Genomic DNA, 25,017 nt, shown 5'->3' with positions numbered 1-25,017 from the left:
TGGATCACTTGCTCAAAGTCACACAGTCTGGCAGGTAACCTTGTTTTGTGTTGAACCAGCTGTACCCCAGCCTGGGAGACAGCACCAGCCAAGAAGCGTGCAAGGCACTGAAGATCCATATGGGAATTGCACACAGAGTAATTTTATAGACAATTAAATCTGTAAAGATTGGCCAGTGTGTGTACTTAAAGCTGTGTGCGGAGGTAACTGCCAAGTTTTCTTCCATCTACTGAAGAGCTTTTAAACAAAGGAGGATGGTCTCACTGCGCTGAACAGTAAGCAGGGAAATTAGGGCCAGGAGGAGTGGGGCTGGGGGCCAGGAGGTGGCTGGGAGAGGGCACAGGGCTGCGGATGGCCAGCTCCCGGGGGCCTGTGTGGTGGAAGCAGCCTGGGCTTTGCAGTCACACTGACCTGACCAGTACCTCCCTTCTCATGCAGCATCTCTGTGTCTCCAAGCAAGCTCTGCACTCTTCTGAGCCTGTCTCTCCATCAGTGGGGACAAAACATGCACCACCTGGGGTTGCTGCCAGGATTAGATGGGATAATGTCCAAACTCTCCTCATGAGTCATGTACCCCACAGTCTTTATTATCTGGTTTCCCTACCAGCCAAACACCTGGGGGTTGGGAGATCAAGATTGGAGAAAGCTACCAGAACTGAACTCAATATTCTTAGAGTTTCCCACAAGCCTACAACATCTGGGGCTAATCTTTCCTAACTCTTTGGGCGACCTTTTCTGAGTGGTGTGGTAGAAACAGAATTACTGAAAGTCATCCACTCGCTTGCCAATAGACTCAGTTACTTAGCGTCCTTGACCTCATGTGCCTATATCAGTTATCTTGTCGTTATACTGCTGCCCCAACATCTGACCCAAAGTCGGTGACTTGCAAACACAACCCTTTATGATTCTCATGAGCCTGTGGGTCAGTTCGGTGGCTCCGGGCTGGCTTGGCTGCTCAAGCATCTGCAGTCAGCTGGCGGATCAGCGGGGGTGGGGGGGTGGGGGGCTGGCTTTTGCACGATGGCCTCGGCTAGTAGCCTGCACGTGTTCTCCTGGCAGAAGCAGGGCGACAAGAGAGGAAATTGAAATGTACAAGCTCTTTTAAAAAAAGCCTCAGCTTTTGTGGTTTGTTGCAATCCCATTGGCCAAAGTATTGATAAGTCCAAAGGTCAATCCTAGAGTCGGGTGGGAGGACACTGACAAAGGGCGTGGATAAAGGGGGGCTGGAATGACTGAGACCATTACAGCAACCAACCTACCACGTGCATCCTGGAAAATCCCAGCCCCCGGACCTCCAGCTTGTCCTCTTATTTGCCATTGAAAAAGCAGTCGGAGAGGAAGCTCACTGAGGCTCTCACAATGGTCCTGCTTCAATTTCTTGATCGCCAGCCTCAGTTGCACCCTCTGTGTTTCCTAGAAACCCTTAATCACCTCTTTAATCTCCCATTCCCGTCACAGATGTAGCTTCCCCCGCAATTCCTACCCCTCCTTCAACCCCCTCCCTCTTAGCAAATGATCTTTTATCTCCTAGTTCACAGAGATGATAGAAATGGCCAGAAGAAAGGTCTTTCAACTTCCTACTTCCTTTCGTTCATTTGAACCTATTTATTTTTTTAATCGAGCACCTACTGTGTCCAGGCACTGCGTTAGCATCAGCGGCTGATGTTCAGTGAGGGACAGGACAAAATCCTTGGCCCCATGGAGCTTGCATTTGAATTGGAGGAAGTCACAATAAACAAGTGAACGAATTAACACGGTGACTTATGTAGAGATAAGTGCTGGAAAGAACCGAGAAATAGGATAGGCATGCGTGGTGTGTGCCCACACTCAGGACCGCATTTAGGGGGATGTGACTGTGGAGGTGAGGCATGAACAGCACAAAAGGGCCAGTCTGGAGAAGAGCTGGGCACAAGGCGTTCTAGAGGAGGAAGCAGCGGGTGCCCTGACCCTGAGGCTGAATAAAGAGGGCCAGCGAGCCTGGAGCCTGGAGCGCTTCCAAAAGGGGAGTAGGGGACAAGGGATGGGGGGGGACAGGACAGCCTGTGCCTTGGGGGAGGACTTTGGGCTTTCTCCAAGTGCAGTGGGAGGCCGCTGGAGGGTTTTGAGCAGGAAAATCACACGATCTATTTCACACTTTTAAAAGGCCCCTCTGGCTGCCTGGAAAATGTGTTACCCAGCCCTGTACCCATCCTTTTATCCTTTTATCCTTTCTTTCTCACTGTAAACGAGGGGTCCTTTGACCTGTCGTCCCGTCCCCCCCCCCGCCCCGCCCCGCCCCGCCCACTCTGGATCCGCCCCTTCCTGTCTCCCAGGACTTTGCTCCTGGAGGATCTATCTCTTCTTGGGTCCGTTCAGTCTCTCCCTCCCTCTTGATAAGTGGAATATTTATAAATGGAATATCAGTAAACAAAAGATGTCACCATCACCAACGACTGCAGCCCTCCAACGGGAGCCGGTGAGCCCTGAGGAAACTAGGGGCCGAAAAGAATATCTGCCGTCTAGCAGCCAGCACACTGGCGCCACTTCCTGCGGTGAGCCCCGAGGAAGCTCAGGATGTGAAAATGCAGGCCGGGGAGAGCTGAGGTGCATATCAAAGGAAGGATTTCGGTGAGCGCAGACTCTGGCATCTTCCCATACATTGAAAAGCGCTACATTCCTTAACTTGAGATGTCTGGTTTTCTATATTTAACAATAATTGTCTTTAGACTTTCCCAATTACCTGCTCTTTGCTGCAAAACTCCTGTGTATCCCGGCTCCTCCCCTGGCCTCCTGGGAGCAGTTTTTCAGAGTTATCTGAAACTCTGTCTCCCGGGCAGCAGTCCTCATTTTGCCCCATGTAAAACTTAACTTGCAGCTCTCACATTGTGCATATATATATATTTTAAGTCAACAGTCTCTACTTGTTCCTCCTCATTAGATTCGTGTATGTATTATCTCTTTATGCTTAAATATTACGGAGTTTTAGACAAATAATATCCTACTGGGGTACTTCGGGTGGATTTCATTATTGGCCCCAATCCCTCACCTCTTCCTACATCCCTGCTCTTTGCCAGGCGCCTTTGAAGCTCCTTACACTAGGGATGGAGCGTGCTTCTCTGCCCTTTGACCTTGGGATTTGCTGTGGCAGAAGTGACAGCTTGCCGATTCTGGAGCACAGATCCTAGAGTAACGGCATGTTCTGCTTGTTCGCTTTGCTCTTCGGCATCACCACGCCCCAGGAGACAGAGACATGGGGCAGACCCTGCCAATCACCCAGACCCAACCTGCAGCCTGTGCCCAAGCCCAGCCGAGCCCAGCCTGAGATTTCGTGGTCTTTGTTTTTATAGCAATAGTTGATAGATACAGTGATATAATCAGAAGGTTCAAAAGTGCGAATCTCTCCCTTGCTCCTGTCGTTACAACCCAGTTTCCCTCCAGGAGACTAACCCAAGTTGCTAGTGCCTGTGGATCACCCCGGAGAATCTTATGCACACGAGCAATTTCATGGGTATGTGGTCTCACTACACACTGCTGGGTGCCTTCCTTTTCTTCACCTTGTATATTTGGAGATCATTTCCTATCAGCACACAAAGATCTTCTTCAGCCCTTTTATCGCTATATGGCATTCCACTGGGTGGCTTTACCATTGTTGATGTAACCAGTGCCCTACTGATGGACGTATGGGTCGTCCGATCTTTCACAGTTTCAGAGGAGGCTGCAGTGGCCACCTTGGGGCAAACGCATCATTTCTCACACATGCTGGAGTATCCATGGCATAAATTCCCAGAAGCAGAATTCCCTGATGCCGGGCACATGCACTTCTAATGTTGCCGGATGGAGCCCCACTGGTCTTCGTAGAAGTTGTCCAGTCCACTCTGGGGCATGCTCGAGTCTTTCCGTTTTAAAGAAAAATTCCACAAAGACTCAAACAGTAACAAGAGACCTCAAACTGCCCCATTACCACTTCTTCCTTCAACTTTGCCCTGTCATGTGGGCTCTGCAGCCACAGCCTTCACCAGCTGTGTGTCCTGGGGCAAGCTACTCAGACTCCTCCCACCTTACTTTTCTCATCCGTATGTTAGCATAACAATGGTACGTGCCTCCAGGCTTGCTGCGAGTAAATTAACTGAATTAATGAATTAATACAGATCCACACCTGACATCTAGTATTAGCAAATACATGTAATATAATGATGATGACAGTTCAAATTCCCCTTCTCCATTTGCACTACGTACAAGTCCCTTTATGTATGCAACCAATCGCCAAATCCCAAGTCCACCTACTAAATTTGAATGCCATTCCACATGTTTCCAGTTCCTCAAACATCACCCTCATTCAGATCACAGGGGAATGCTCTTTTTGCTCCACATTTTGTTCTCTGAGCCCCAAATAGAGCCTGGCACACAGTAGGTGCTCAGTGAGTAACAGAAGAAGAACGAACGAATAAACAAATAAAAGATCTGCTTTCCAACACGCTAGCTGTGTGACCTCTGGCAAGTGAACAAACCTCTCTGATCCTTCACAACAGCGTGAGAGAACAGACATGAAAGCCCTTGCCTTGTCACAGTCGACATTTACTTAATACTGACAACAAGGTGTGTCTGTCCACAGGCTTCTGCCCTTGTTGAGTCTGGTTGCTCAAAACACAAATATTTATCGAGTGTCCTTTGTGTTTCCAGGCACTGGACAAAGCACTGGCGACAGGGCAAATAAGATCCTGCCTCCTTGGCATCTGCTATGTAGGGTGTGAGCTCTAATTAAACCTGAGGTTGCAAGCCTCCGGATAACTGCACACAAGTTCTCTTTCCGAGGGCAGGAGAGGGAAGCTTCCAGCTCTCTGGACCATGCCTTTCAGGAAAACCATTCTCTAAAGGGTTCTAGCTTTATCTGCTTTCCCTTCCTTCCTTGCTCCTTTTGTTTTCATTTTCTGAAATGACAAAGCAGTCTGCCCTTTTTCTGTTTATCCTGCCAAAGCCCCTTTGGGTACTAGGAGGCTGGCCTTTGTAGGGGAGGCAGCTTGATTCATTTTTTTTCCAGCTAAGCTGGAAGCTTTGGGAACAAGTTCTCCGGAGGAAAGGACGGGGCTTCCAGAGGAAACCTGGGTATGAGCTCGAGTTGGGAAGGGATGCTTAAAAGGGAAAAACCCATCAGGATAGGAAATGAAGTTTGGCTTTGGAAGCTGGGAGACCCCCATTGCCCAGGGATGGGGACAGGCAGGTGCCTCTGGGGAAGGCCCAGGGTGGGGGGAGGAGGGTCAGGCTGGAGGCAGTTGACAGTAGTGGGGGCTGGTGCCTGGTGCCTTTGTGTGGTGCAGAGCTCTGAATATGTGCCTATCTGGGCATATTCCATGTGTATCTCCATGTCTTCAGCGTGTGTTGTGCGGGTATGGCTCTGTGACGCGTTTTCTGAGTGTACGTTTGGTGTGATTTGCATGATATGAACCTTTGTGGCTCCTTTGCCTGGGTGTACGTGGCTCTGATGACTGGATTTCTCACGGATGTCTTCGCTCATTCATGCAGTCAGCAATCTGCAGAGAGCCAAAGCTGCATCAGGGGTCAGGGTGTAAGGGAGGGAGGGAGGAGGGCGAGGGGGAAGGAAGGAAGAAGGGAGAAACAGAGGAAATGTACCTGCTGCTCTCCTAGAACCAGAGTAGAGTGAGGAAGACAGAGACCCAGAAGTGACAGGGATAAGTGTGATATTGCACTTGGAACGCCGTGATGAAGTGCAGGCACTTGGCACCGGAGAGGCACCTAATGCGGGTTCTGTCTGAGCCCGGGGGGTCATGCATGGAGATACAGAGGAGGCGTGGGGGTTATTTCAGGGAAGAGAAGATGGATTTGAGTTATTATTTTTTACTTTTATTTTTGGACCTCAGCTGCACAGAGGTGAATTAACCACACTTTCGTTTGGTTTGTGGCACGTCAATGGTCCAGGCAATTAATGTTATGTTCATAACATTATGAACATATATATGTTCTCTTTACCTCCATCTCTCCTCCCATTTCATTGCTCCCCCAGAGGCAGTCACTCTAAAAAAAAATATATATATATATATATATATTTTTTTTTTTTTTTTTTTGCGGTACACGGGCCTCTCACTGTTGTGGTCTCTCCCGTTGCGGAGCACAGGCTCCGGACGCGCAGGCTCAGCGGCCATGGCTCACGGGCCCAGCCGCTCCGCGGCATGTGGGATCCTCCCGGACCAGGGCACGAACCCGTGTCCCCTGCATCGTCAGGCGGACTCTCAACCACTGTGCCACCAGGGAAGCCCCCTAATATATTTTAAGTGAGTTCTTAAATCAGGATGTATTTGGGAGAAATATGTGTTGATTTTTTAAAAAATTAATTAATTCATTTTTGGCTTCGTTTCTGTGCGAGGGCTTTCTCTAGTTGCGGCGAGCGGGGGCCACTCTTCATCGCGGTGCGCGGGCCTCTCACTGTCACGGCCTCTCTTGTTGCGGAGCACTGGCTCCAGACGCGCAGGCTCAGTAGTTGTCGCTCACGGGCCCAGTTTCTCTGCGGCATGTGGGATCTTCCCAGACCAGGGCTCGAACCCGTGTCCCCTGCATTAGCAGGCAGATTCTCAACCACTGCACCACCAGGGAAGCCCTATATGTTGATTTTTAAGTGTGGGTGTTTTTTAATGACAAAAAGAGCATCATGCTATATTTCCCCTCAACACTATGTCTCAGAAATCTCTCCATGATACTTTTTGCTCATTTGTTTTACTCCATCTGACTCCTTCCCAGTATCTGTTCCCCTAGTGATGGGCACCTAAGTTAGCCCCCATCTCATGTTACCATGAGCAAGGCAGTGACGAACATTTCCACGTGTGTCCTTGCATGGATCTGGGTAAAAGTCTGTCTTAATATAGGTTCCTTTGAAAGCAGCACCAAAGACAAAGATCTGGGCACTTACTTCCTTTAAGAGGTGATTCTAGGAAGCACAGATGAGGGAGGATGGATTGGAGACACATCAGTCAAGTGTACTTTAATGAGCTGGTTTCCTGTGTGGCCACCCGAGGCTTACCACCCCTGGGACCTCCAAACCACTGGAAGTTGGTTGCTTAGTGGGCCCCCGGAGGAGACAGAAAGGCCCCAGTGGACAGCAGTTTCCCATCCTAGCTCTTGGCCTCTGTCCCTTGCTTCTGTTCTTTCTCCCTTCCTTCTTTCTTTACCTTCATCTTTCTTCTACCAGGTTCTATTCTGCACTCCAAGGATACCACAGTCAGAGGAGGCCTGGGCTCTCATGGAGATTAAGGTCGCTTCAGTCAGACTGTAAAAGTGCTGTGATGAACGTGAGACGCAGTTGCACACGAGAGTGGTCTGGCTGTTGCAATTCAGATGTGTGTCCATCAAGGACAACCTGGCCTCTCTGAGCAGGCGACCTCTGGATTGAGGTGAGAGGGAACCAGCCATGGAAAGGTCTGGAGGTGGAGCATTCCAGGCAGAGGGAACAGTTAAGTGCAATGGCCCTGAGGCTGGAACACGCTTGTTCTATTTAAGAAATGACCAGGAGAGGAGGGAGTATGTGGGAGAGTGGCATGCGAGGTCAGAGAGGTGAGCAGCTGCCAGATCACACTGGGACCTTGTCGTCCACAGTAAGGAGCTACCAGACAGGACCTCACCTACCTAGATAAACCAGTGATTGTTGGGCTGATTTATTCTTCGGGGAAATTCCATCATTCGTCCTAGATACAGAACAGATGGTCTTTAAACCTCACCAAGAACATCATGGAAGGTTACCTCCAAGAACAAGAAAAACACTATACAGGGACTCTGTTGTCCCACCTCCTATTAATGCTGGAATCTTGCTATCGCCTCCTTCACAGACGGCCAGCCCTGCTTGTGCATCTATAGTGGGAGAGGAGCTCACGCCACACCCATGTCTGTCATTTAGGACTTTTTGGGTGGCAAGAGGGGGGAAAATACACCGAAGCAGCTTAAATATAAAGGAGCTTTGTCAGTTCTTGTAACAGAAAAGACCAGGAGTAACTTCACGTATGGCTTGATCCAGTTTCCAAATGATTTCGTTTGGATTCAGACACTTCATGGCTGAGTTCTGCTTCCTTTGTGTTGGTTCCACCTTCAGACGGACTTTTCTTTTCTTGGAGCAGCATAATACAGCTCTTGCTGCACCAACGATCTGAATGAAAGTCTCGTGCCTGCTCTGGAATGGTTTGGGTCACATGAACGTCTCTGAGCCGATCCCCTTGGTCACCTGATTGATGGGAGCCCTGGGCTCCTTCATTCTCTTACATCTGCTGTTTAGTAAGAGATTTCTTTTTCCAGTCACCAGGCAGATGTACGTGCTTATATTGTAGCGATGTTACTTTAGGCACAAATGTTATGCTTGAAGCGTGTGCTTGACTTTTAGCAATAATATTTTTGAGAATCAATAAGCTATTGAGGCTGACATTGCAGCTCAGTTGCTCCCTATTCCGACTTCTTTGGTATCACCCCAATGTAGGGCCTGTGGTGCCCTGTTACAGCCTCACAAGCATGAACATGTAGGCTTTCCACTTGTATTGCTGCTGTGGGTGGTGGAGCCACAGTTTCTTTTTCTGTAGTATTTGGATGCAGTAGTGTGGTTATTGTCCTAAAGTTTTCTGTCTTTCCAGGCTGCCTTTTTCCTGGTTCTTTGGATGGGAGAGATCAGGCTTTTGTTAGTGTTTATTTTTGTTTTTGACGTCTGTTTTTCCGGTTGCTGTTTTCTTCAGTTCCAAGTCTGAGACATAGGAGGCTAAAAGAGAACCTGGGGAACTCACTCTTGTGTTTTTCCTGGGGTCCCAAGTTCCCTGACCAGACTGTCTTCTTCTCTTCCCCTTTCAAAGTCTTCTTAGGTTGGTTTTATATGTAATTTCCAGGGTTTTTGTTCGTACTTAGTGGAAACAAAAGGGGAAAGTATGTCTAATACATCTTCCCAGAAGAAGAAATCTAGCTACCATGACTTTGAATATTTGTCTCTTTATTCTGCCTTCTTGTAAGAGCTATCCATTGGTCCCAGCATGGCCATTGGAATGATCACAAACCAATTCAACCCATCTTCTCCATGACAGCCCTTTGGATATTGGGAGACTGTGGCCATGCCCCATCCTTCTTCAGGCCAGAGACTCTGAGATTTTGTATCAGTTGCTCAGAGGTCATCAGTGTTCCAAACCCTGTGTTGTGTAGGTCACCTGATGTTTGTCTGTGAATGTGGAGGGGAAGAACACAGATACTATCTCTGTCTCTTTTTGGTTCTTTCACATAATTATTTATCTATTATCTGCCGCATCTCCCTTCTGGCCTCATCTACTCCACTCTTTGAATCAGACTCACTCCATTCTAGCAACACTGACCTTAAACATCCTAAGCACATTTCTACCTCAGGGCCTTTGCACTTGCTGTTGTCTCTGCTTGAAGAGCTCTTTCTGCAGATATTTTTATGACCCCTCCCATCTATCTGCTCAATTAGGCCTTGTTTTTAATAGAGAACTTCTCTGACCACTCTCTATAAAGTAACCCCTTCCCCCAGGAGTCTTCCCTTGCTTTACAGTTCTCCAAACACTTACACTGTTCCCTACAAACTACGTGTTTGTTTTCCCCCCCTTTCCCTTCCCCCTCAATTTATATGTTGAAATACTAACCTCTAATGTGATGGTGTTAGTAGATAGTGCCTTTGGGAACTGATTGTTTAGATGAGGTGATGAGGGTGGGGCCCTCATGATGAGATTAGTGCCCATATAAAAAGAGGAGGAGACACAGGATCTTTCTCTCTGCTCTCTGCCATATGAGGATACAATGAGAAGATGATCATCAGGCAGAGGGTTCTCACCAGACACCAGATCTGCCTGTACCTTGATCTTAGACTTCCCAACCATCAAAACTGAGAAACTGGTCCTTTGGGAGAGATCGGTCTGTCATTCAAGCCACTCACTCTATGGTATTTTGTTATAGTGGCCTGAACAGACTAAGACATCCTTTGATATACTAAGTACTTACTGGTTTGCTTATTTACTGGATTCACTGGAATCCAGAGGGCAGGGACTTTGTTTACAGTGCCTGGGACACTGCTGGGCACATAGTAAACACCCAATCAACATTGCTGAATGGCTGCGTATGTCCTATCAGGCACTGTGCTAGGTGCTGGGGATGTGAATGAGAAAGACCCAGTCCCTGCAATTGTAAAACCCACAGAGCTGGAGTGGAAGTTGCATATGAACCAGCTAATCACATGGATAATTAATTGCATCGAAATGCCATGAAGGAAGAATACAGGTTGCTGCTTTAAGAGCATCAAATAAGGGGCATCCAACCAGTTTGGGGGTTTCAGTGTAGCCTGCTGTGGAAAAATGATAAACAGGAATTAGACTGGTGCTTTGATAAGGTTATTGATGTGACTTATTAATACAAATTAAATGTATTTGATTATAAATGCACACGTATACAAATGATTCATCCAGCATTTGCTGAGAACCTACTATATGCCAAGCACTGTCCTAAGCAATAAAGAAGATAATGAATATCTATTTACTCTGCAGACCAATCCTGTCCCTGAAGCCACCAGCCTGAAATCGACCTTAGCTTTGCCATTTCTGACCTCATAGGCTGAGACTTCTCTGCCTTGTTTTCTCCACTTAAAAAATAACAATAAATAATAGTACCTACATCCTAATTGAATGAGTTATTTTCATTTTATATATGGAGGGAATAAATAATTTCCTGAGGTCCCAGGCACAGGATTCAATCCCTCGTCTGCCTGTTGCATGAATTCTCATCCCCACTCAATGCATTATTCCACAGAAACACACCTCACCCCTAATCGATTGCTCTAATATTTATAACTACACAGCCACAATTCATTTTTCTGCTGCTTCAATGAGTCACGTCCTGATACTTGTGATTTCTAAGAGCAAAATGCCACCTCATTTTCTATTATCTGCCTGAGCCCAAGTAGCATCCCCAGGTCTGCTCTTTGCCTGGGTGGTTTTCTCTTTTCCCATGCCTTATGGCCCGTGCTGCCTGATATACAGCAAAATGGGTTTGTGATTTAGCGGCAGAAAAGGTTAACTCTAAATAATGATCAGAAAGTTAAAATATAGAGCCAGAATGTTGCTTTAGTTTTTATAGGTTTTAAATAATTTCGCCTCCTACCCTGAAGGATTTAGCATAATTCAATGAGAAAATTGCATTCGGATCCTGTGGGCTGCTCTGACGTGACTGAATTGCAATGAGCGGAAGAGATGCAAAGTGTCTTTCTGGCAATGAACCTGACAGAGCTGTGAGCTTAGGGAGGAGTGACCCTGGGGGTTGTCCTGGGGGCAGGCCAGCTGGCAAGATGGAGCAAAAGATGGCAGTGACAGGTGCTTGTGCTGGGCCAGGAGGAAGACAGATACTGCATCCCTGCAGATTGCCCTGGACCAGGGCAGCCCAGAGAAATTTGATCTTCTGACATCTCCTTTTGTGCTTTGGCTCTGCACTGCCACTTTTGCAGGAGTGGTTAGATCCCATTCTTGCCATTTACAAATATATGAATTAGGATTGCATCTGGCTGCAGTGAACAGGAAACTAACACTGGCTTAAGTATACTGGAGTTTGTTTATTTATTTGAAACAAGAGAAACTGTAGGCTCACACTGGTCAGAATGGCCATCATTAAAAAATCTACAAATAACAAATGCTGGAGAGGGTGTGGAGAAAAGGGAACCCTCCTATGTTGTTGGTGGGAATGTAAACTGGTGCAGTCATGATGGAAAACAGTATGGAGGGTCCTCAAAAAACTAAAAATAGAGTTGCCATATTATCCAGCAGTCCCACTCCTGGGCACATTTCCAGAGAAAACTCGAATTCAAAAAGATACATGTACTCTTAATGTTCATAGCAGCACTATTCACAATAGCCAAGACAGGAAACAACCTAAATGTCCATCGACAGATGAATGGATAAAGAAGATGTGGTACATATATACAATGGAATACTACTCAACCATAAAAAGGAATGAAATAATGCCATTTGCAGCAACATGGATGGACCTAGAGATTATCATACTAAGCAAAGTAAGTCAGAAAGAGAAAAACAAATACCATATGATATCACATATGTGGAATCTAAAATATGATGCAAATGAACTTATCTGTGAAACAGAAACAGACTCACAGACATAGAGAGCAGTCTTGTGTTGGGGAGAGGAAGGATTGGGAGTTTGGAATTAGTAGACGCAAACTATTATACATAGAATGGGTAAACAACAAGGTCCTACTGATAGTACAAGGAACTATATTCAATATCCTGTGATAAACCATAATGGAAGAGAATATGAAAAAGAATGTATTTATGTGTATAACTGATTCACTTTGCTGTACAGCAGAAATTAACACAACATTGTAAATAAACTATCCCTCAATAAAATAAATTTTTAAAAAAAGACAAGAAAAATGTATAGGTATTCCCAAGTGAGTGCACAGCTCAACGAGGCCATCAGGGACCCAGAGTTTGCTTTTTGCTTGTCAGCATTATTGTTGTGCAAGTTCTGAGTCACAGGGTTGGTTTGAGCAGTAAATTGAATTAATATATGTAAAGTCCTTGGTATAGTTCTTGGTACATGGTAAACGCTATCTAAATGCTTCTGTAATCAAGAAGCTTATTTCAGTCTGATATTCCATTAAGTGCTGAATCAGGACTGTTTTTCTGTGTCCACAAATAGAGATCTGCATCATTGTTTTTAATGCATGCATAATGCTACGAGCTATCCATTCATGTTGAATGGATCCCCTATTGTTAGATATCTAGGTTGTTTCCAGTTCTATAACTATCCCTGTTCATAAATATTTATACACCAATCCAATGATTTCCTGTGGAAAGATTCTCAGAAGTGGAATTGCTATAGTAAGTGCTTGCTCTGTGTGTGTGTGTGTGTGTGTGTGTGTGTGTGTGTGTGTGTGTGTGTGGTATGTATGGTCAGAAGAGGCTGGGGCAGGTGTGTAAGTTACTACTCCATGGTTCCTCTCCTATTTGACCTCTTGGCTCAGTGTTTAGTTTGGGGTCCTAAAGGGCATCGTCTCTGTCCACAAAAAGCCTGGCTCTGACTTCACTGCCATCAGGACGGCTAGTCCCTATTGTCAGGTGTTTGGACTCCTCAGAACAGGGTTCAGGCAGCCCCCTCTGCTCCTCGGCCTTTCTTACTCCAGTGGTCCCCAAAGCTGTTTCCTTTAACCAATCCTGAACCAACATGTTCTGAAGCCAGGTGCTGTCAATTAGTTAGACATATGACTTTTTCATAAGATGAACTCTTAAGAGTAACAGCTGCTAATATCTACTGAATGCCTGCTACGTGCCAGGCACTCTGCTAAGCACTTTACAGCCATTGGATAATTACAGCACTCTTAGGAGGTAGGTCATATTGTTATTCCCATTTTTCAGCATGATGGAGTGATGGTGCTTGAGGTCACAGATTGAATAAGAGGTAGATCTGGGGACTTAGAGCTTGGCTTGTCTTCTTAACCTCGTGTCCTCCTGCTGCTGTCCTAGGTGACCATCCAATGCCTGGCCGGACCAAAGACCTCAATCTCCATTGCCTGACACATTTCCAAAAAGCCTGTGACTCACTAGGCACTGTGTGATAATTCATGTGGATATGCTGTTGCTGCATCCCCAGGGAGTCTCTATAGGTGACACACTCAAAATGCCACTCTTTACTAGATTTTCTAAGGGCGAGATGGGTTTGGGGAGTTTTAATCTCTAATTGAAAGGGATATATTTGGGACATTCACTTATGTCAAATGAAGCCTTTGTGTACTGTGGAAAATAGAAATCCCTGTGGCCCAGCTTCACTGCAAGAATCCTTTCCTGTGGACGCGCCTCAGGCCCCCAGGGGATTCCCAAGTGGAACCTGGCAATGGCTTGATTTGCTGCAGGCTACACAGTGCTGGTTAACACAGTGATCATAACTGGGGAACGGAAAGGTGGATGTTAATACACGGAGACTCTGCACAACATAAATCCATTTAAAAAGCAATTCACCCATGGTTAGTGACTAATGATCAAATGAGAAGATGATGCTGTGGCGTGGATAGCCTGTTACCTTGGAGAAATGTGTGTTCCGTTTGCCTTTGCATGGTATGGGATTGTCACTGGGAAGCAGCTGCTTCATTTTCCTGTCTCCCTTGCTCCCAGGCATGATCACGTGACTGGATTCACCAATGGAATTTGAGCAGACCTAGTAACGGTCCCTATTGGGCCGGGACCTTAAGATGTAGGTTGAGCCTTCTGTTTTACCTTTCTCCATGTCTGGTGGGAATTGGAAGACTCTGAGGACCTAGGGGATGGTGGAGCCATAAAATGGAAGGATGCACGAGGGGGAAGGAGCCACAAGGGAGAAGGAGCCTGGGTTGCTGATTCCTTGAATATGGTGTTACCAATATCCAGGAACACCCACATCAGGCTGTTACATATGGGAGGGAAAAGAAGTTCTGTTAGAGTGAGCTGCTGAAGTTTGGGGGGTTATTTGTTACATCAGCTAGCATTACTCTAAAGAATACATAAGCCTGTTGGAAAAATTTCTGGAATTGGATAAGGATGTTTCAAGTGGCAAATGGCAAATGATAAAAATAATGACTTGGAGCTGGCTTTATGGACGGCCGTGTGCTGGGGCCTCAGAACTAATTCTGGTCCTTAGGGGCTAAGTGGGTTTTGAGCATTCAGTTTCAGTGTGGGGAGAGGGGTTCCCCACACTTTCACCAAGCAATTCTCGGGGCACCAGCTGGGTGTTGTACGATTCAACTCAATCCTGACGTTATCTGGCTGGAGGTAGCATCAGAGTCCACAGGTTAAGGGTTCCATCCTACAACACTACCACTTACCTTCACATGCCCCAACACAGCTATTTCAGATGCCAGTCTCAAGTCCAGGTTGTTAACCTGTACTTCTGACTCACTGGCTGTAAGAGGTTCCCAGGACCCTCTCCTCCGGTTCAATTGATTTGCTATAGTGGCTTATGGAACTCAGAGAAACATTTTACTTATTAGATTATCGGTTTATTATAAAAGGATATTTTATAACTAAGGAACAGCCAGATGCAAGAGATGCTCGGGGCAAGGCATGGGGAAAGGGCGCGGAACTTCCGTGTTCTCTGATCGCGCCACTCTCCCCCAATCTCCACGTGTCCATCAACCTGGAAGCTCTCCAGACCTTGACCTTTTTGAGTTTTTAATGGAGGCTTCTTTCCCTAGTCGTGATTGATTAAATCTTTGGCCATTAGCGATTGATTCAATCGCTATGCAATCCCTTTCCCCTCCCTGGAGGTCTGGGGGTGGGGCTGAAAGTTCCAACCCTTTAATCACACTGTTGGTTCTCCAGGCAACCAGCCCCCATCCTTAGGAAAGGTCTAAAAGTAGCCTCGTTAACATAACAAAAGACTCTTTAATGGCACTCCTCACTTAGGAAATTCAAGGGTGTTAGGAGTTCTGTGTCAGGAACCAGAGGCAGACGATATATATATTTTATCTCACAGGGGTCGATCTTTCTTTGGGTGTGAGTGGGGGAGTGTCATGTCCAGTAGATGTGAGGTCTCAGTGCAAGTTTCGGAGAAATGATTTCTGGAGGCGCCACAGGGGTGAGTGTAGGTCACAATTTAGAGAATGCAGAGGTCAACCATTATCAAGTCCAGGGAAACAGCGTCATTCTTACGTGGAGGACAAAGGCAAGAAGAGCTTCAGAGAAACAAATACAATCCCAGAGCTGAGCAGGACAGAGCCAGTGTCCAAGGCGATTAACAGGGACTGAGTGACAAGCATTGAATTAATTTATGTTGGCCACCAGCTGTCTGGTGGGCCATGGGAGGCTTGTATTCAACGCATGGAATGGGAGGGCTATCAGCATCTCCTCCGCACATGGATGGGAAATGGGGGAGGGGCTTGGATTCTCCAGGTCGGGATCTGGTGTTACACGGAGCTGGAGAATGAAATGAGAGCAGATAGTGGTGGGCCTTAGGGCCAAGCAAACCCTCCACACTGCAGCCTGGGGCTGCAAAGCCTTCTGAGGTGTGCTACCTCTGCCATTGTTACCTGCCCAGCAGCCATTTCTCCATCTTCTGAAACAGTATCCTGATTTTTCTTTGGGAAATCATCTTTCTCATTCAAAATCCTATTGGTTCATGTGGGACTTAACGCTACCTTCTTGTCCCAAGAGTTGGTGAATGGCCCATACCTGACCAATTGGCACATGCCACCCATGCTGGCTGCAGTGTTTGGTTCAGGGGTGGGCACGTGACCTGAGGCAGGCCAGTGGAAGCCACTGCTGAGACTGGTATAGAACCTATTGGAAGAGAGGTTCTCTTTCCATCAGGGTTACTGAGCAGGGAGAAGGAAAGCATGGAGATGCTACTGGGCACATTTACAGGGGAGAAGTTGCCTGAAGGTGACAGCAACACAGAGAGAGATACAGGTTCCTGACACAATCCTTTGGTACCTGGATACAGCCATGCCTGAAGCCAGCCTTCAAAGTTACTTGAGCCAATACATTTCCCTCACTCAATTAAACCATTTTAAGTTCGTTTCTTTCAAGTATAACTGAAGGAACCCTGGCTGACTTCTGGGTTTCTCCTTCTACCCTCTGCCCTCTCAGGGATTACTCTCGGCCTCCTGCCCTCAAAAAAAAAAAAAAAAAAGGCAAATAAACCGTTATGGGAAAGGTGTCCCTCCATCCATTTTCAAGATGAGCAAGTGTCCATGGGTGTGCCCTCAATTCCCCTCCTTTACTTATTCCTTCCTCCTCTCTCTTGCTTTTGTACCTTTGAGAACCATTTAATCCCTGTTAAATCCCATCGTATATTAGTGATCATACCTGTTACAAGGCAGGTTCTGTGCTTCATGCTCTACATACCATGTCTCACCTAATTCTCACAGTAGTCCTGGGAGGGAGGTTTTCTTATGCCCATTTTACAAATGAGAGGAAGAGACTTGCCCAAGATCCCAGAGTGAGTAGGAGGCAGTGGGTCCCAGGTCTGGGGCAGATCACACAGACAGAAGGGCCATGCACTGACCTGGGGTCCAGCCTTCAGGGCAGTTATTTGCAAATGGTGGGCAGGGAGAGAGAGTAGAGAAGGCCCCTCCACGTGCAATTTTCCTCCCCTGGGACCCTGGTAGGGGAGCCTGGAGGTCATTCCCACCCCTGCTGAGCTCTAAGCCCCAACACCCCCCCCACCCCCCCTGCAAACAGGGACTTCCTGCTGTGAGAAGGCTGCCAAGGGCAGTCACGCATGACTCACCACTGGTCTCCCAGGCTTTCAGGATTGTCCTCTTTAAAAGAAGCCAATTTATTTTTTATTCAAAATCCATATGAAACAATTGAACAATAAAACTGTCAGATTCACTGTCTCTTTCAGCAGGGAAACATGATCACCTCCGAAATTAGGCCTCCTCCTGCCTTCCTTCCTCCCTCCTTCTCTCCTTGCCTCCCTTCCACCCTTCCTTCTGTAAATATTTTTTTGAGAACCTACTATGCGCCGGGATTTGTGATAACTTCAGATGTTCCCTTCACATACAATTTCCTCCTGAGATTTACGTTTAAGGCATTTTCTGATTTCCAACCAACATGGGCTCTCATCCACTACAGGGGTTTCAAGTCAGTAACCTTTAAAAGATGAAGAGTTTAGAGGGCAAACTTGGTTCTCAGACCAGTTCTGTGGTTCATAACCTGTGTGACCTTGGACAGGAACACCCTATCTATGCTCCTAAACGTCCGCTTTTAGACGTTATTATGAAGATCCTTGTGCTGTGTACCGCCCCATCTCTGGAACGATCTCTAAGAGGAGGTCTTTGCCTTGATTATCATTCATCACCAGTGCCTAGAGCAGGGTCTGTCACCAAGTAGGTGCGCAATGCGTTTTCGGTGAATGAATGAATGAGTGAATGAATGAATATAGGTAATCTGGGTTGGGATCCTCATTCTGAAAGTCCAGAGACCCTAATCCTAACCCTGCAGGGATCCCCAAATCCAGAGCTACGGGGCTCCATCCCAGGGGCTGAATTCTATCAGCAGTTTAAAATCACTGGATGGTATAACACCCAGAATGGGAAACTGCCATGAGACTGAGCGGGGCTTGGCTGAGCTTGGGTGGGAGGGGGAAATAGTGGGGATGCTGCTTACATGCCTCTGTGGCTCTCCCAGCCCCATCAGCTGGGGCGGGGGCTCTCTTGGAGAGAAATGCAACCTTTGCAGGTCACATCTTTATGCTGGCCCAAGGCAAGACAAGGAACTGCCTTCATCTGAGCTGGGAAACAAAAAGCCCCTTTGCACCATTGATGAGCTTCTGCCAGCAGCGTTTATGGATACGCTTTATCTCTCGGATGTCATACATTATTGACACTGCCTCGCCTGCCCCTGGATCACTGCTGAAGGGCAAAGCGGGCTCTGGGGTGGGGAGGGAGGCTGATGGCTCCACAGATCTGCCAGACTGGGGGCCTTGTCTTAATGCTCTGCAATCCACCTGGTCTCAGGTGGGCTCTGGTGGTAACAGCCTGGATTTTTAAAGTCCCAGGGTTCAATTTTGGCTTTATCGCTGCTTATTTAATCCCTCTGGTTCTCTGTTATCTCATCACTACAAAGGGAGGGAATCCCAGGATCCGGGGTTGAGGGGGAGGATTAGGTGAAAGAATAATGCACTCAGGAATTTAGCACCGCCGGGCAGTCCAGCACACGACGAGGCCCCAATCAATGGAAGCTGCGTTATCGCAAGAAGGGACTCTTAAACATGGATACTATGTGCAGGCGAGGGTTGATGCCCATGTGAGGGGGCAGCTCCGAGGCAGAGTGGTTAACACTCTGGGCCTGGGTTCAAATCCCAGTTCTACCACATACTAGCTGGGGTGAACAAATTTCTTGGTTGCTTTGTGCCTCAGTTTCCTCATCTGTAAGATGGGATAACAGTAGTGCCTACCTGACTGAGTTGTTTTTGCAATTCAGTGAGTTAACTATAGAGAGAGCTCAGAACAGTGCCTTGCATGCACTGAGTAAGGGCCATTGGTGTTATTAAGTTTCTCCCTCCAGCCCTTACATTGGTACTTTACCTGATTTTTCTTTGGCATGGATACTTTTTTAATATTGTAGGACCGATATTTAGCTATGTCTTACCTCCCCTCTGTGATGGCGGTTGGGGTGATGGGATCTTCAAAGTCGTTGTGACAGATGATAGTCCTCCAGAGACGTGCACATCCTAACCCTGGGAGCTGTGAATATGTGGCCTTACGTGGCAGAGGGGACTTTGTGGGTGAGATTAAATGAAGGATCTTGAGACGGGAGATGATCCTGGATTATCTGGGTGGGCCCGATGTAATCACAAGGGTCCTTATAAGAGGGAGGCAGGAGAGAAGGAGTCAGAAAAGGTGATGTAGTGACAAAAGCAGAGGGTAGAGAGAGACTTGAAGCTGTTAGGCTGCTGTCCTTGAAGATGAAGGAAGAGGCCACGAGCCAAGGAAAGCAGGCAGCCTGTAGAAGCTGAAAAAGGCAGAGAAACAGATTTTTCTCCTAGAACCTCCCGTGGAAACACAGGCACCATCACTGGAGGACTTCTGACCTCCAGAACTAGAAAATAACAAAATTGTGTTGCTTCAAGCCACTAAGTTTGTGGTAATCGTTACAGCAGGGATCAGACATGAATATAGTTGTGTAGCAAGAAGGGCAATGTACACCCCCTAATCCCTGCAGTGTCAGTGTGTTGAAGTTTTGGGGAACCAAGTGGGCCTGAGTCCCTCCCCCAGTTCTCTGTTTGAATTGGATGAATTATGAGGCTTCTCTGAGCTTACTTTTCTCATCTGTACAAGGGGAATCATAATAGTTATGGGATGATGAAAACCCAAGATGCTGAAGGTGCAGACTTCTCACGTGGGGTCTGGCACACAGTAGGTGTTCAGGGGAGAGATGCTCCCTCACCCGCCCCATTCTTTGGCAGCGTAAATGGAGCTTGTCCCTTCCCTCTGCTCTTTGGTGACCTCCAAGAGTGAGCATGTGCGCAGAAGTTTAGCCTGGGCAGCTGGAGGAGGAAGTGTGTGTGTGGAGGACCAGGATCCCAGGACCTAGACTATTATTTGGTGGAAGTGAGCAAACAAAAACTTTTTTCTGTTTGACTACTTTCTCCTGGTCTGAATATTTACAGTTCACTCTTGTGTTAAACAGACCCACTCTCTAGCCTTCATACTGATCCTTCAAGGTCTTTTCACCATGGTCCTAACAATAGTTCTGTCAACATGGTAACTTAAAACTTGTTGGGTAGGTGGCTTGTTTTGGAGCACATGAATTTATAGAATAACCCGCCCCAGAAATTTCCCCCAGAAATGTCTCTGATGCTGGCCCCTCAGCACTCATTCATTCCTTCAACAAAAATTTATTGAGTACCTACCATGTGCCAGCCACTAGGTGCTAGGGATGTAGGATTTTTTAGGAGCTTAAATTCTGATGGACTGAAACACACAAGAAATAGACAGAGGTGATTCAACAGATGGGAAAATTTTAGATTTCAGTAAGTGTTAGGAAGAAAATAAAACAGGGCGAGGTGATAAGCATGCTGGGGAGAAAGAGCTCTCTGGGGAGGATTGTTGAGCAGGTACCTGCAGGAAGCTGTCCGGAGCTGGGGGCTGTCACAGGCCTAATTAATTCCTGTTGGTGCTGTTGTCAAAGGGCCCCTCCAGTGGGTGAATGGGAATTTGCAGTCTTGCCTCAGCATGCTGGGTCCAATCAGGCAGAACAGGTAGGAGCTATTAGGAGGTTGGGGTGGCCTGAAAATTGCGTCTCCTGGGAGCATCTTGGGGCCTGCAGGGTTAGGGCTGGGCCGTGCTCAGCCTGGGAGGCCAGGTGGTTTTTCAGGGTCTGCTGCTCATGTAGATGCCAACATGATGCAACCATTCTTTGAGGGAATATTCTTGACCCACAGGGCCTATGTCTTGTTTCTGGTGGAGCAGGAGGATCAGGAGGTCCAGGTGACCCAGACCTCATATTCCCAAAAGATTTAACGATCCACCCATCGTGGGGGTTACAAACGCACTATAGCCAGATGCCCTGAGCTCAAATCTCAGCTCTGCCATTCAGTGGCTGTGTGATCTTGGCAAGTCATTCAGCCCTTTTCTGCCTCGGTTTTCTCATCTGGAAGATGGGGGTGACGACAGTACCTAAGATCGTTATGAAATTTAAATACATTACTACTTACAAAGCTCTGTCGTGAGTGCTTCCTGACACATAATAAATGCTGGTGCGTAGACACACACTTGTGTACATACACACACGTATTTAAAAAAATTTTTAATTGAAGTATAGTTGATTTACAATGTTGTGTTAATTTCTGCTGTACAGCAAAGTGATTTAGTTATACGTACATATACATTCTGTTTTCACATTCTTTTCTATTATGGTTTATCATAGGATATTGAATATAGTTCCCTGTGCTATACAGCAGGACCTTGTGTATCCATTCTATATATAGTAGCTTACATCTGCTAACCCCAGCATCTCCCTCTATTTCTCCCCCAAGCCCCTCCTCCTTGGCAGTCAGAAGTCTGCTCTCCATATCCCTGCATCTGTTTTCGTTTCATAGATGGTTTTATTTGCACACACACGTATTTTTGTTAGAGAAATATAATTTAAATTCTGACATCACGTCCAAAGAAGACATATATACCATTACACTCAGAGATCGACCAACAGGTTTGAAAAAAGTCATTTATTCTCCAACTTTAAATTTATGTCCCATACCTGGACCTCACTGCCCATAGGGAACATGGAATTGATAATACTCCCATAATTACCTTATGAAAAGTATAATTCCATTGCTTTGCCTTTTTTTTTTTTTTTTTTCCTGAAGGTGTTAATATGTTCACTGGAGATGTGCCGTGACTCTTGTGAGATTTTGGGGGGCATCCTTGTACTTTTTTAGTATGTCAAGAGCCTCAAAGAATGGCAGGGGCCCCTCCCAGCTTGAGGAGGTGACCGGGAGCTGGGGAGAAGGAGGAAGGGCAGCAGCTGATGAGCCTGTCCCAGCTCCAGCACGTGGGCGCGACTTCTCTTATTACTCCCACGGGGGGGAGCAATTACCGCAGAGCACGGGCCGTTCCCTCCGCTGTGCTTTTCAATCGTCAGTAATTTCCGCACTTGTCATGCCACCTGCAGCCGCGTTAGTCATGTCGCATCCCGAAACGCTGTGTGGCAGGAAGCAATTACTGCCACCGTTGTCACACTGTCATGGGGTTTGTTACCCCACCTGTCGCCAGGGCCCACACCAAACACGTGGCCACCTGCTGTTTCTCACCTGCCCCCCTCCCCTTGCTCCCTCCCACCTGGTTTCAGGCGCTTGGAGAAGTGGGACCCAGCCTCCAGGTGCCGGCACGGACGCCGAGGGCAACTGTCCACCTTGCTTAGCTCTGCCTGGCTGCCTGCCTGCTGCCCGCACCCTGAACCAGACTAGCCCAGCCTTGGGGAGATTTGGGGATTTTATGGGCCAGCTTGAGTTTGGGACTCAGAGAGACTTGGGTTCCCATCTTGGCTCCTCCACTCAGCCTTGAACAAGTTACTCTTTATCCCATGTCCTCAATTTTCCGTGTCTGTAAAATGGGCTTTGATTTAGAGTGCTTTGGCAAGAACGGGCTGAGATGTGGTTGAGTTCTGTGCGAATGCAGAATTGCTACACAGCCCCTGGCCCTTAGCAGGCGCTCCTGCAAATTATCATCATGGGCTGGAGAGGGTGCTGGCACAGATGTGTAGCCCCGGTTTGGAATCTCTAGGGGCTGAGGAACCCCAGCTGCCTTCCCCCAGACATCGCTGTGTTTGCATTCTCGTCATCTGGGGGCCCCATCCTTGGACACGGTCTTGGTTTTTCTGGCAGTGTTCGCAATTCTGGTGTGACCTCAGCCTCCCAAATCTAGCCCTGTGACTCTCTGGGCTGGTCCCCATCTGGTCATCAGGCTCCCCCTGGGAGCCTCACTGCAGGCTGAGGTCCCTTTGTGGGGCACTGAGTGGGGTCCAGGCACGCGGTGGGGCTGGTCCACTAACCCGAGGGCCCCCTCCCTTACCCCGGCTCCTCCTGGTGATAGCAAGTGCGAACATTGCCACCACAGCAGCCAGGAGGCATGAGTTAGTTGTCCCTCTGTAACCATTCCCTGGTCACCCGGACTGTAGCCAACCATCACAACATTAATTGTCTTGGTTAGATTCTGAGGTACGGGGGGTGGGGCTTCAGTATATGAATCTGGGGGTGGGGGACAGAACTCAGCCCGTAACAAGGGTCCATCCTGGGTCATCTCCCCCGACTCCCCTGCAACCCCGGTCCTCGGCTTGTCTTGCAAATGCTATTTAGAAGCAGCTGCAGTGAAATCCACAGGTGGAAGAATGCTGGACACACCAGTTAAATCCCCCCAAAGAGAGGTCTTTACGGCTTTCCCAGTACCTTCCTGGCATGACCTAACAGGCTGCTCACATGAACACAGCGCTTGGACGCACAGCTCGCCTCTCTCTTCTGCGTGTGTTACGGTCGTGGGAGAGCGCTGTGGCTGAAAGGACCTGAGATCTAGTTTAGCACAGGGCTGCTGCGTCGCATGATTCCTGGGGATGGCACACCGAGGGCTCTGGAAGCTTATAGAATGCCAGCCTTTTATTTATTAAGATTTTACAGAGAGTTGCAAAGATGACCCAGAGAGTTCCTGAGTACCCTTCATGCAGCTTCTTCTAATGTTAATATCGTACCTAACCGTGGTGCATTTATTAAAACTAAGGAATTAACATGGGTATAAACCATCCACTAAAGTGCAGACTTTATTTACGTTTCACCGGTTTCCCCCCTTATTTTTAAAATTTTTCTGTTCCAGGATCTAATCCAGAATCCTACTTTGCATTTATTCTTTCACTTGCTAGATTTCAAAACCGAAGTGTGGAGGGGAAGGGCTTAAGTGCCCATGCAAAGGCGAATCTAGAACCCTGTCGTTTTCCTCCCAGGACTGCACGTTAGAATCCCCTGGGGGCTTTTGCAATGCCATGTCCCTCCACTGAAGCCCCTCCATCGTTGGGAGGCCACTGGCCACCTGGCTGGTGGCCGCCGTGTGACTGGTGCATAAATGCAATGATGGGTTCTTCCTCCGTGGGGGGCAGGGACCATTCAGGCCGCCTTCGGTAACTACCTCTGCCATTTACGTCCCTTCACTGCTCTGGGCGTCCGTTTCCTCTGAGATTAAATGGGAGGACATTCACACTGACTTCCAAAAATGGTTGGAGGGTTTGATGAGTTGTATATGCAAATAAGCCGACGTGAAACAATGCTTACTAAGCAATTCTCAGCTGCACACTGGAACACCTCGGGGACTTCTTAAACTCTGATGCTTCGGTCCCACTTCCAGCGATTCTAATTTTATAGGTCGGGGCTGCAGTCTGGGTTTGGGGATTTAAAAAGCCCCCTGGGTGATTCGAATGTGAAACCAGGGTTGAGAATCACTGGTTGAAGAATTCCCTCCCAATCCCACCTTCCAAGCTTCAGTGAGGAAGCAAGAATCCGGATTTTACAATGATCTGGTAGGAGCGGGGGTTGGGTGAGGGATAAAAGCCTCCCTTTTCTAAAGATAACAGCAATAAGAGCAATGGCTAATGGCTAGCCTCTGTTAGAGCTTACAGGCACCGTGCTAACTGTTTTCTGTGCATTTTTCTCAAAAGGACCCTTCGACCCAGGTCCTATTATCATTGCCATTACACCGAGGCTCAGAGAGTTTGAGTTACTTGTCTGAGGTGGCACAGCTACTTATTGTCAGAGCTGAGCTGTCACCCAGGTTGTTCTGATGGTGGAGCCTGTGTTCTTAACCACAGTGCTGTCTTACTCAGAGCAGTGAGGTGGCCTCAGGATGAAAACCTATGGCTCAGTGGCTTTAAGTATGACAAATACTAGGTAAAACAGGTATCATTCATTATCCTCCTACCATGTGCCAGGGCTGCCTTCTTCCTCCCAACAGCCTTGAGAAATAGGTACCATTTTCTCCCATCTCCCAGGTGAGAAACAGGTCCCCCAGGAGATGAAATGGTTCACCTAAGGCTGAAC

At 47.5% G+C, this 25,017-nt stretch overlaps 1 long non-coding RNA gene across 1 annotated transcript in view; it reads left to right on the top strand.

Moving 5' to 3' along the window:
• Positions 1 to 2,312: 2,312 nt before the first annotated feature.
• LOC136792590 (uncharacterized) overlaps positions 2,313 to 25,017 on the top strand; it is a 125,744-nt gene continuing 103,039 nt past the window's right edge. Inside the window, exon 1 of the long non-coding RNA XR_010836587.1 lies at positions 2,313 to 2,607. This is a non-coding gene — a long non-coding RNA (uncharacterized lncRNA). The remainder of the gene's footprint in view (positions 2,608 to 25,017) is intronic.

Source organism: Kogia breviceps, chromosome 14, assembly GCF_026419965.1.
Source record: "Kogia breviceps isolate mKogBre1 chromosome 14, mKogBre1 haplotype 1, whole genome shotgun sequence".
NCBI lineage: Eukaryota > Metazoa > Chordata > Mammalia > Artiodactyla > Physeteridae > Kogia > Kogia breviceps.
Note: the sequence above shows the minus strand (reverse complement) of the source record. Positions and strands in the feature narration are given on the sequence as shown.